Raw genomic sequence first — 12500 nt, forward strand, 5'->3', positions numbered from 1 at the left:
TATTCCGTTTGACACGTACGATTTATTATGATTTTACTCGATTTAATTCTTGATCTTTAACAATTATATTATATGATGTTATTGTTTTTTTGTTTAGTTTTTTTCCAAGTGTATTTTTGGAATCCCCTCGAAGTAAGGCAAGACAATATGCCACGAGAGAGGAAAGGAAAGGGAAAAGAAAAAAAAAAAAAAAAATTGAACAGCGAGGGAAAATCCACATCTGACGTCATTGTCCGGAGTTGAGAGAATTTTAGAGAACTGGGATATTTTAGCCGGATATCCCGAGGTGGTATAACCTAGTCTACCGATCGATGTGTAAGATGAAAAAAAAAAAAGAAAAAAAAAGTTGGTGGTATTTAAACTGAATAGTCTACTTCCGGATCTAAGAGATTATCGGTAAAATGACAAGCAAAACTGACTGTCCATCAAATATATGTATATTGGGGGATCATCATTATAAGCGGTTATATTTCATAATTATTATTAGTATTATCATTAAAATAATAACATGAATAATTATCATAATTAGTATGATCAGTTATCATTTAATTATCTATCAAGATTATCATCATCATTTTATTAAGATCTTTATCATCTTTCTATTAAGATCATTATCATTACTCGTTCATCAATATCACCGCCTCCTATACATTATAAGACATATTACTATTTTCATCATTTTACTATTATCGATATAAATGAGAACTATAACATACCTCGCAAAAGTCATCGCTGGACGTTTGGATATCTATTTCCGCGTTGCGTAGTGGAGAATGATTCAAATTCGACACGTCATTATTCTTGAACGGACACTCGACACATATTTAATGTAAACTGGAATTAGTTTATTCAGTAATTTTGTATGCTTCTCCCGTAATAATGAAATTGTTTGGGTTTATATAACTTGTAGTAGAGAAAGAGAACTTTAGTGTGTGTGTGTGTGTGTGGGTGCGTGTGTGTATGTGTGTGTGTGTGTGTGTGTGTGTGTGTGTGTGTGTGTGTGTGTGTGTGTGTGTGTGTGTGTGTGTGTGTGTGTGTGTGTGTGTGTGTGGTCGGGTGCGTGTGTGTGTGTTTATACTGCATATAGGATGCATGATTTCTTCATCGATATAATGGTCATGTCACATTCTCCATGCCCGCCATACGGAGCTTATCGACAAAAAATAAGGACACTAATACCAAAAACGCGGGAAATGTAAGAAGATATGGATAAGGCATTAACATACCTTATTCACCTGATCGACCCAACAAAAAACAAAAATTTCCCCCCTTTTTTTCGGACCTGAAAATGACTTTTTCACGGCCAGACCACGTAAGTTCAACTAGGGAATCGAAGTTGTGGTCAGGGAATACGAACGCAGTAGCGATTTCGGCGCAAAAACGACATAAGGCACGCACGCACAGGTCACCCGCGGAAGGACCCTAGAAAACAATGGAGGGAATATGACCTGTGCGAGGTCAGCTCAATCCATAATGATGATGATTACTACTATCTACGCATGTCGCACGTAATACAGTCTTAATTTATCTTTATGTATCCTTACTGTAGTGATTTCGGCGTATTTTAATTTGATTTTTTAATTCTGCTTCTCGTCTGATAAATGTATATGATTAATGTTTTAATGTATACATACGGGTGAAATTTACACTTATTTAATAATACTTAAAAAAAGTGACGACTATATAAATAGACAAACAATTTAAAGGCGACATTTCTGTCACACTGAAAAGTTAGTAAAAGCAACAACTGTGTTTACAGACACTTGCGCATGATTACACATATGCATCTATTTTTACATCTATAGTCATATATATCTATCTCTACGTAAGCACACACACAGACACATATCCATATCTATCTACATGTGTGTGTGCGCTTATATATATATATATATATATATATATATATATATATATATGTGTGTGTGTGTGTGTGTGTGTGTGTGTGTGTGTGTGTGTGTGTATATATATATAGACAGAGAGAGAGAGAGAGAGAGAGAGAGAGAGAGAGAGAGAGAGAGAGAGATTGATAGAAAGATAGATAAAAATATATAAATACACATGTATGTGCCAAGCTATTTGCAACGATTCCTTGCACTCTGTGTCCGAAGTGAAGTTTCCACATTTATATAATATACCCATTTAAGAAAGCAAATCAGCCATGGCCGCAGAGTATTAATAATACCAGAACAACTCGAGGAAAATTAAATATACTAAAGTGAGCCAGTACATCCAGACGTTGCATTTACGTTTACTCTAATACAGAACTTATTATTAGTTATTAAACCATGATACAGTTGAAGATTCTAGAATAAATTAGTACCACCATACTTGTATCGGTTATGCAAAAGGCGATTTTGAATTGCAATATACCTAAAGAGCTACACTTTTTAACTCTAGAGAAGAACATGCTTGTGCACTCTACGTAGTTGGAACAAGAATAACCTCTTTCAGTTTTGAAACTGTTTCATTCCTGGATCCACGCATGAATACTTTAACAAACATGTTTGTTTATCTTGGCGAAATATCGATCAAATTAAATATTACTGAACAGTTCTCAACTGAACGTTGCTATTTTGGAAGCAGCATATTCTACACAATAAACGTATACAGTGCATTCCTAATTCTGTGCGTATACTTTTGTGCATTGCCCTTAGCTACTCTCTTCCTCATATCTCTACAAAACAGAAAAATATATGCGGGTTCTGGTTACTCAATCTCTTTGTGAGTCTGCCCACATAAACGATTCTTTCAGGAGCACGACGACCAGTAACCGTTTACATGAAAAGCCCACCTAATGCGTTAGACTTTTTGTAAAGGCTGATAGAGTACTAAAAGGCCAACCTCGACCTTGGGCAAAGTGGAAAAGACAGGACATTTGAAGCTCCTGTAAGGATGATGTACATGCTCTCGAGGTAGGTGTGAGTGTGTTTAGGACTTTGAGGGACTGGCATCGATACTATGCTTAATGAGGAGACATTTCGTCTTGCGTATAAAACTTGCTGAAAAAAAGCCCTTGCATTCTCGTAAAGTTAATTTATCTCCTTGAAGAGGCGTACTTGAAGTGAGAGTCAATGGGGTTACCCTTTTGAAGTATCTAGGCCATATGTTGCTCTGCTCTTCTCTTCTCTCTCTCTCTCTCTCTCTCTCTCTCTCTCTCTTCCTCCCTCTCCCCTCACTCTCTTTCTCCTTCTCCCCTCTCTCTTCCTCCCTCTCCCCCTCTCTCTTTCTCCCTGTCCCCCCTCTCCCTCCCTGTCCCCCTGTCTCTTTCTCCTTGTCCCCCCTCTCTCTTCCTCCCTTTCCCTCACTCTCACACCCTCTCTCTCCCTCCTCTTTCACACCCTCTCTCTCCCTCCTCTTTCACACCCTCTGTCTCTGTCTCTGTCTCTCTGTCTCTCTGTCTGTCTGTGTCTGTCTCTGTCTCTGTCTCTGTCTCTGTCTCTCTCTCTCTCTCTCTCTCCCCCTCCCCCCTCTATATCGCTGACCTATAATCAAGCTGCTAATTATACACACTTCAAGCAGGGTTTCGCCGGTAAATTAACTGATCAGTGAATTTCCTATTTCTACATTCCGTGGAGTAAGTATATCATCTGTTGTCGTAGTTTTAGGAATGCAACGGTAAATGAACTGCATACCATACTTTAAGTCATTTTAAGTTACAGTTACAAAGAGGATTGGTTATTCCAATATGAATCCAAGATGAATATTCTTAATGCAGGAAAATTATACTATTTTTATAAAATTGTAAATCGAATTTGTAATTACAAATCATAGTGATTCAGCGTAATAATCCGGTATAATTGGCATACCACTTGTTGCTCCATTTTGAGTTCAACATGAATGTTTTAAATCTGTCATGTTGCAGAGCGTGAGTTGCTGCAATGGCCGGAAATTAGTATTTATCATAGTTCACAGGAAAAGAATCATAATGACATTAACATTTTCGAGTCTTTTTTCCTGCATTGAATTACAACGACTGTATTATCATTCTCTGTAATAAATTTCCTTAATTATCTAATAATTATTATAACGTCTAAGAACTTCTATGCATCAACTGTGATGTGTGTGTGTGTGTGTGTGTGTGTGTGTGTGTGTGTGTGTGTGTGTGTGTGTGTGTGTGTGTGTGTGTGTGTTTACCTGTCAATCTATGTTAATGTTTATGTAGGTCTATTAGTAGTTGCAGATACATACCGGTGTAGGATACGCACACACATAAACAGAAATGCACATACACAAATATGCTCACGCACACCCAAAACCATTTATATACTTATGTACACATGTATGTATGTATCCGTGCATATACAAACACTTGCACGCCAAAGCCCCCCCCCCCCCCCGCCCCCAAATAACATACTCACACATGCACGTAAAAGCCACCCCCACACATACATGCACATACATATATACACACACACGCACACACACTCACTCACTCATTCACACACACACACACACACACACACACACACACAAACTCACACACACACACACACACACACACACACACACACACACACACACACACACACACACACACTCACTCACTCACACTCACACACATACACACAGATATATATACACATGTACATACTTACACATGTACATAAATACATTGTCTACATACACTTATATTCTTACATAGAAAATTGCTCCAATTGACACGTGGCTTACCTGTTGAAAATTATACACAAACACCTGCAGCTAAACTCATTTGGTAAATCGACATCAATTTCAAACTGTTCCTTCGTGTCGACACTCCAAAACGTTCAACTCTTAGACATGCGGCGATGTCACACTACGCAAACTGTCTGACGAACTCTGCTTCTTTGTCACTTTCCGCTACCCACAGTGGGCTCGACATACACACAGTTCGACGTCAATTTTGATACTGGCGCGGGGTTACCTTCGGACTTCGGTTCCCCGCCGGACGCCCCCACCGTGACGTCAGAAGAGGGTACCATTCAGTAAAATATGTTATTAATTATGATCCGTCAGTTATATGGGTTATATTACGTACTGTAGCCTCGGGTAGTAAGTTCATGTCTGTATGTTGGCTTTAGCTTATCTCCGAGGTTGTCATTCACGGTTTAGTCTGGAAGACGTACTAATCATAACGAACATTCTGACAATACACAAGGTGGGTTAGGCATCACGTTTAGACACCTGGCAGACTCGTACACTGTTATGGTATATATATCATGGATTTCTGCCACACTGACTGAAGAAAGAGATACCGTATGATAATCGCCACCAACCGAATAGTTGGAATGCCAGCCAGCGACGTGAAAATACGTGCGGCCGAGCTTTCCCCGCCTGGAATTCGAGGGAAAGGGGCGGAGTCATAGTTTCACGTGTGGAGACGGTTAGGCGCCGACCCTCCCGCGCGCGCTAACGGCATGGGGACGGCGGGGCGCGGCGCTTCGGTGTTTACATCCTGCCAAACACTGTTGTATAGTAGAGCCTACGATTGCGGCTGAGAAAGACGTTCAAATGCGGCGTATTGTTTACGGTACATTTGCCTCACACAATTATTTTTAACATTGCATGGTATACTTGTGCTTGTACTACATTACTGTCCTGGGTATGCAACTGAAAAATGCAACAAGAAAAATGCCTCGGCTATAAGAATGAAAAGAAAAATTTCATACGGCCATGCAACATGTTTTATGAAATCAGCAATTGCACATCACTTATAATCTAATCCTTATTGAGACAAATAAGTATCATTGTCACCTATCAGTATTATCAGTGTATTTAGTTGTTTTTTTTCAAGGAAAGCTTGCCTTTATCATCTGTCATTCGTTATCAGGTATTTATCTTCTTTTTCACTCTTTCCTCTCTTTTTTTTTCTCTCTGTACATGTGTGTGTGTGTATATATATATATTTATATATACATATATATATACATAGATATAATATATATAGATATAATATAAATACATATATATATACATAATATATGTACATACATATACATATAATATATATACATATATAAGTACATATATATAATATATATACATATATATACATAGATATAATATATATACATATATATACATATACATATATTATATATACATATATGCATATTTATGTACATATATATATATATATATGCATATGATATATATAAATGTATATATGTATACATATGATATATACATATATTATATATACATATATGCATATATATATGTACATATATATACATATGATATATATAAATGTATATATGTATACATATGATATATGTATATATAATATATATACATATAATATATGTATATACAATATATATACATATACATATAATGTGTATGTATATATATAATAAATATGTATATACATATTTACATATATACATATATATTCATTCATTTTTTATCTATTTATTTATATGAACAAAAATACACACACACACACAAACACACACGCTATTAAAGTAAGTGTGCCGATTAGTGCCAGATTAACTATTGCTCTCCCTGCACCGCCCATACCTTACATATGAGCTGCCTTCTTTCTCAACGAACACACACTACTAACCCTATATTACAAATTTCTACTTGTCATTCATTATTTTTTCAACACAACGCACTGAGATCAGAAGTAAATGACACCCACCCACCCTTACTTCACACTTCAGTCCCCTGCCTTAACCATTACCTAATTGCTATTGAAGTTTACGAACATGTGTAGTCCCCAGTGGCCCCACCTACCAAGAAGGATGCCTTAAGGGCCAAGGTCCCTCCCCATGAGGGTCAGTGAGCATCTGTAGGGTAAGCCCACCCCCAGATGTCAAATCGCGTACTACTACAACGGGGAATATGACCTTGTGGGGTGTCACAGCGGGAAATCTCTTACTGACCCAAGATGAGAGGAGCATATTTGAATAAAAATATGAAATCACCGTGTAAAGAGGCCTGGCAGAAAAAGAAGGGATGGGCTAGAATAAGAACAGTACAAGATGAAGGAAGAGGGTAAAAGTAAGGGAAGATGTGTAGTAGAAGGCATAAGAAAGAAATTAGGTTAAGTAGAAGAACCACGAGGCTGCATATGATAGGTGGTGTGCATATAAGTGGAATCATGCACAGGTCAGCTCCTATCTTATTTAATACTGTCATTTGCTCAATACTTAGCTTTTCCCGTCCTTCTAGGTTACTTAGCTGGAACTGTCGGCCACGTAGTATCAGTTCTTTAGCATATGTATAAAAATACCAGAGGATGAGGAAAGAAACGCCCCGTGCTGCAGTAGAGCATCAAATGTATTTTCACAAGAAAGTACAAAGGCCGCGGGAGGCCGTGACGTGTATACAGTTCTAAACAGTGGAATACAAGCGAAATGTTTGACATGAAAAGAGCAAAAACAATAGATAAGATTATACATAGAACTTTTGCAAAAAAAGCATGTACGAAAAGAAAACGCAATTTCAAGAAATGTTGACTGTTCAGTAAACCTTTATATAATATTTGCAAGAAAATCCGTAAAGGGGTAATATCAGTACCACCGACAAGAGATATACTAACCCATGCACGCAACCGCACACACACCCACGCAAACACAGCACGCAAGCCTACGTAGTCACGTATGTCGACATACGTACGCAGACAAGCATATGGCAACCATTACAACTATCCATACAGCTTACACATACACACCCACATATACATAGCGTACAGAGAGTGCACTCAGTCACGCGCAGACACATGCACACACGCACCAACATACGTAAATACACTTGCACAGACATATGCACATGCTTATATACATACACACGCACGTGTTGTGCACGCTATAGGAGCGTACACACACACACGTGGAACACAACACACTGAGTGAGCTTCATATAGGGAGGAAGGGGGTGTGTTGAGTACAGTGTGTTTTTTCTTATTGTTTATTATTGTTGTCCTCACATTGCACAGCTCATTGTATTTTATTTTCTCTCAAATAACTGCGTCCAGTTTATTCAGTTATTATGTTCGGTTGATCCAATTATATTATTCATATATACTGTTGCGATTTTCGTTATGAAATTTTCCCCCCCTGCATACTGTACTGTAAGGGTGTCCGTGGGCAGAGCCCTCTCACCGCACCATCAAATATGGCGGTGCCCCGTGAAGCGGGATGGAAGGAGTAAGGGCGGGGATAAATAAAAAAAAAAAAACTAAAAAAAAAGCAGAACCGCAAAAAGTATATCCTCAAGGAAGATAGGGCTGTCTGTGAATGAGTGGTGTTGAACTCTAATCCTAACTATTAAGGTGTAACACACCCAGCTTCGCCAACTAAGGCAATAAACAGGACAGGTACAACCTTTTCTCCTTTGGGTCCGTCGCCATGGCGTTGTAAGATCCAGGGATACGCAAACACACGTTCGTCTTAACACTCGTCTATTCAGTGGAGATGAGTCCCCTTATATACGAAGGGTTTTGACATGAAATTTGTAAAAAAACACATCTTTGAGATACACCACTCAACAGGAAATAAGCAATAAAATTTACAAAACGTAACTAAAATACAAATGTTTATGGTAAAAAGGAGGACTGAATTCCAACATTAAATTCAATAGAATTAACGTACAAAATGCATGAATTAAAAGATGAGAATATTTAAAATGGTTACAAACATAAAATAAGTCACAATTGCCCTTAAAAATGAATGCCAACAAATTTTATAATCCACAAAGGACAAAGCGAAAAATAGGTCTTCGCTACTGCAAATAAAACTTAAATTGATACAAATAAAAAAGAAGTGACTAAAATGCTAATAAACAAAACAATTGAAACTTACATATTCTCATAAGAGAGCAATATAAAAAGGAAGAAGTAGAGTTTTAAAATGCATCGCTTTCTAAAGTGCCCGACAGCAAAATGTAAACACAACATTTTAATTTAAAAATGACTTGATAACAAATTTCATTGTTATAGAAAATAATTTCGGTGTGTGTGTGTGCGAATGTATGCATGTGTGTATTCACACAAAAAAACACACACACTTAGAGGCAGATGGGCCTAAATTTAATTCTAACCGTGCACTCGTGTGCAAAGGGTGCATAACTACTCGATACGGCGGGCGCAGGATTCCTTCGTTTACGGCCATGAGCAGGGCTTAAGATTAACTTGCGGTGATAATACCTATGTAAGCCTATATAAAGCATGGTGTCTGCAGTGCGTTGTTATTATTTGCAACAGAAGCGACTACCATAAGTTAGTTACATGTTTCAAATTCATCAATATCTTAAAACTAAAGAAGCATGAATTCCAGCATAACTAAGGGGATAGAAAGAAGGTGTGTGTGTGTGTGTGTGTGTGTGTGTGTGTGTGTGTGTGTGTGTGTGTGTGTGTGTGTGACACACACACTCTAAATACTTGCCTAGTTAGCCCGAAGATGGAATTCTTGTCCATTTTTTTGTCTCTCTCTACTATGATGGTACTCCACTGAATTCACAAATCATGACGAATTGATACCTCCTCATTTGACTCGTTTCTCTTCCTGTGACAATTTATTTTTATTACGCTTTCATTTTTCTGGTATTTTAGATTGATGTGTATTATTATCATCTTCCTTGGCCTTTTCCCTGGTCTGGTACACTTATATTTCAGCATCCGAAGACGATGTGAGCCTCTGTCCCACTCGCTACTCTGGCAGCGACGACCTGAGCGACCATTTAATCACTGTGAACCATGCCTAGCAGAACTAGCTTAAGATGTTACAGACGGCTCGAGTACGAAGTCCTGCAACTGGAACCACCTTGAAGAGGTGCAGGACCCTGAGCTCTCTCTCTGATGTGAACGAGTCTTTGGGTGGGTGAGTCACTGGAAAGGAATGACCAAATGATTCCAAACAAGGATGCCTATCTTGTAGGTGGAATGGCATCTCCTCTGGTCTCTCCCCAGGGGATCACACCAACCCACGTGTTTGTCGTGCGTGGCATCCTTGTGCGCTGTGCAGACGGGAGTCCTGGAGGTTGAGCGATACCTCGCATGAGTACGTTCTTCGCCTAGCAACACACCTCTCTGGCCCCGTTACAATGGCTATTGGCTGCGTATACCCTCTCACCACCACTGCAGCATGAGGGAATGAAACATCCGTTCAATTTCATGGCAAACAATTCATCAAATCCCCCACAAACCGAAACAAAAGTTGATGAACCTTGCAAGGCATTGACCACGGCAGCCACTCTAAAGTCATTTATGGCTTCTAGTGGCAAGGGAAAATTCAAAGCACCGGCTGACTTTATCAAACCTGCTGCAAAATGGACAAAACAGAGAACCCATTACCCAAAAACATGTTTGTCCATGAGATTGTCCATCAGATGGACTCTCGTGCTGGCCTCTCCAGGACTGCACCAAAATCAGGGAGACCTCTGACTTCCCCTCAGACGTCTTCCCTGACCGAGATGGGGGCGGTCCGAAATGACCTAGGCCGGAGACAGACTCTGAGGGTGAGTCTGAATCCCCTAGGCGTTTCCCAGTTTAAGGTTCCCTCTAAACCTGAAGGTGTGCCAACTGGTAATGCAGCACAAATCCAGTTGGCAATCCGGGTTGCCAAAGACCAGGGCATGATCATTGTCACTAAAGATCAAGCTACACTGAATTCCCTGCAGGAAATGAAGTACCTTGAAGATGGGAGGAAAGTGTGTCTCTCACCACTGAATCCCGGCGACAGGAGAGTCGAGATGGTGGTACTTAGCTTCTCAGTTTCGTATAATGTGTATTTGATCGCATCACATCCACAGGTCATGGAAGTTTCCCGAATGTCGGAAGGGAAGACCCTGAAAGGAGCCACAATTACCACCCTTGATTTGGGTAACTGGGGCTCCTCCAACCTCAGAACTTATGTGCCTGAGCCACTTCGGTGACTCAGGTCACCACTAGGCTAGCTGCAAGGTCAAGCCCATATGTGGTGTCTGAAGCACGGCACACAACACCGAGGTGTGCCTCAAGGCACACAAGGAAGGACAAAGGGACACACAGCTAAATGTCTCAACTGTGCCAAGAGGCATCACGCCTGGAGCCTGGCTTGCTCTGTCAGAAAGGAGGCGGCCCTCAGGGGACAAGAGGTTGCTAAAAAGCGACCAGACTTTGTTCCTGCGCTCCCATATATGTATGTATGTATGTATGTATATATATATATATATATATATATATATATATATATATATATATATATATATATGTGTGTGTGTGTGTGTGTGTGTGTGTGTGTGTGTGTGTCTGGGGACAGAACTAAAGATAAAAAGTTCCTCGATCTCCCAAGAGGAAGGAAGCACATCCTCAGCCGACACCGGACACCTCCAATAAAATGGAGTTTCCGGCCCTTAAAAGTGTGCAGGAAAAAAAAGGTTCTCAAGAAAACTGCAAAGGCCTTCCCAAAAGACGATCATCTCCTCTTTGATGAGGAGGATATGACTCCCTTGGTGACTGTTGTAGTCACTGCAGTAGCAACAGCTTTGGGGAGGTCGAGTGAGAAGGCGGAGAAGGCAGTCACGGTCGCCATGACGGCAGTGACCCAGACTGTTGCAGTCCTTAAAGGGAGGAAGCTGGATAGAGCCAAACCAGCCTCTATCCCACCTCAGGACGAAACTCCCTTCCTACTCCAACACTGGCCAAGCCTTTATAGGCTGAGCCAAAACAGGCTGAGGCTGTGCAGTCAGTGCGAGAACAGACTGACCTTACCCAGATAAAACCTGTAATGGCAAAAACACACAGACAAAGCCTGAAAAGAGAAAAGCCAAGCCAACAAAAGTCAGTACTACCAAAGGCTCTCCACTCCCTAGTGGACCCATCGATAGCCTGACAAACAGCCCAGAAACAGATAAAGATCCCTCAATCACCGAGGACTTCACAATATAGTTCCTTAACTGAAACAAAGGCTGTACCTTCCAGTCGAAGTCCTCTTGATTCTGCATCATCAGAGGAATCAGCTGTTTCGCACCTTCCACACCCGAGCCCAGTTGACCCAAGGTGAATGCCTTCCGGGCGACCTACATCTCCCCGTCGAGCAAGGGCTGTGGACTCATCCCCTTTGCTACCGCCGAAGGATTCTGACACTCCAGTGGATGGAAGCAAGCACCAGTCCTCGAAGGGAGCTGCCGCATAAAGGGACACGTCTCGCCAGACGAAGGGATAGAGAGACAGCAGGCAGACCAAGCCACTCAGGGTCAAGGTCTCCACAACCACGTCCTCTTGGGGTCTCACATCTGCCTTCCATATTAAACCTACAAGCCAAAACCTCTTTCATTACCCGCCCTAAGTCCATCACACACACACACACACACATATATGTTTGTGCATATATATATATATATATATGTGTGTGTGTGTGTGTGTGTGTGTGTGTGTGTGTGTGTGTGTGTGTGTGTGTGTGTGTGTGTGTGTGTGTGTGTGTGTAGAAAAGGTATGAATGAGAATGAATATCATCGCAATACAAGAGAAATACATGCATTTCTGACGAAGATATAATCGAAACCGGTCAAATACATCTCTTGTATTGTGA

General features: G+C 40.3%; 1 protein-coding gene across 2 annotated transcripts in view; it reads right to left on the reverse strand.

Moving 5' to 3' along the window:
- Positions 1–4908, reverse strand: part of LOC125026654 (magnesium transporter NIPA2-like) — a 44351-nt gene extending 39443 nt beyond the window's left edge. For both annotated transcript variants that reach the window (XM_047615237.1, XM_047615244.1), the window contains exon 1: positions 4675–4908. The gene's annotated coding sequence lies outside the window, so the exon portion shown is untranslated. The remainder of the gene's footprint in view (positions 1–4674) is intronic.
- Positions 4909–12500: the final 7592 nt, after the last annotated feature.

Source organism: Penaeus chinensis, chromosome 1 (genome assembly GCF_019202785.1).
Source record: "Penaeus chinensis breed Huanghai No. 1 chromosome 1, ASM1920278v2, whole genome shotgun sequence".
Taxonomy (NCBI): Eukaryota; Metazoa; Arthropoda; class Malacostraca; order Decapoda; family Penaeidae; genus Penaeus; species Penaeus chinensis.